This window comes from Phycodurus eques, chromosome 7, assembly GCF_024500275.1.
Source record: "Phycodurus eques isolate BA_2022a chromosome 7, UOR_Pequ_1.1, whole genome shotgun sequence".
NCBI lineage: Eukaryota > Metazoa > Chordata > Actinopteri > Syngnathiformes > Syngnathidae > Phycodurus > Phycodurus eques.
The window spans coordinates 16,673,661-16,674,895 of record NC_084531.1 but is presented as its reverse complement, the minus strand read 5'-3'; the positions used below and the strand labels follow the sequence as shown (position 1 = coordinate 16,674,895).

Here is a 1,235-nt window from a genome sequence, read left to right as displayed (position 1 = left end):
TCATGGTTAGGTGGCAATGCAAAAACGTGTTATATTAAAGAACATTGTTCATCAGAACAAAGACTGAATCAGGATTGCGTGTGCGTTTGTGAAAGAACACGCAAGTTAGATGATGAACAAATGTGGCATTGAGCACTTGGGTATTTCCTTTCCATGTTGAAGGAGCGACCTTCGTTGCGTGACAAAACCGTTGAAGCAGAGCTGTCAAACTCATTGATGTCGTGGGCCACATGAGAGTGCTATTAGACTGTGAAAATAATATAAATGTTTTGTCACCTCATATTTCTACATGTACACAATTACCGCTCCATTTGATTGTTACTTGAATTTGAAATCGGAAGTCATGGAAAATTGCGGCATGCATACAACGTGTCCAATTTATTTTAAGCTGTTTTGGTCAAAAAAGTGCAATATGTTGAACGTGTAGAAAAATGTACAGATTTCTGGCCAAAATGAACAAACCCATTTAGCAAGAAAAAAAGTAGATACTTCATTTGCATTAGTTAGCCACATAAAGTGCTGCAATTGGCCAGATCTGTCCCTCGGGCCTTGAGTTTGACACCTGTGCTTTAAATCATCATGACCACCTGATAGTGGAACCTCCAAAGTTTAACACAATCCAATTAACTTTCACAAACCCCAATTACAATGGTGTTGGAATGTGTAAAATGTAAAAAAAATAATAATAATGATTTTCATATCTTTTTCAAGTTATATTCAATTGAATACACTGCGAACAAAAGGTATTGAATGTTCAAAATGATAAACTTTGTTTTTTACAAAATATTCACTCGTTTTGATTTTGATGCCTGCAACACATTCCAAAAAAGCTGGGACGGACATCTTTACCACAGTGTTACATATTTCCTTTTAACAACACTTAATAAGCGTTTGAGAACCAAGGACTGTAATTGTTGAAGCTTTGTAGGTGGAATCCTTTCCCATTCTTGCTTGATGTACAACTTCAGTTGCTCAATAGTCCAGGGTCTCCATTGTCATATATTGCGCTTCATAATGTGCCACACATTTTAAATGGGAGACAGGTCTGGAGCAGTCCAGTCTAGTACTCACACTCTTTTACTACGAGGCCATGCTGTTTGTAACACTTGCAGAATGTGGCTTGTTGTTGTTTTGCTGAAATAAATAAATAATAAATAATAATGTCCCTCAAAAAAGATGCCGCTTGGATGGCAGCACATGTTGGTCCAAAACCTATATGTACCTTTCAGCATTAA

General features: G+C 36.9%; 1 protein-coding gene across 3 annotated transcripts in view; it reads left to right on the top strand.

Moving 5' to 3' along the window:
• taok1a (TAO kinase 1a) overlaps positions 1-669 on the top strand; it is a 37,896-nt gene extending 37,227 nt beyond the window's left edge. For all 3 annotated transcript variants that reach the window (XM_061680812.1, XM_061680811.1, XM_061680813.1), the window contains exon 20: positions 1-669. This exon is cut by the window's left edge and continues 1,804 nt beyond it. The gene's annotated coding sequence lies outside the window, so the exon portion shown is untranslated.
• The last annotated feature ends 566 nt before the right edge of the window (positions 670-1,235 follow it).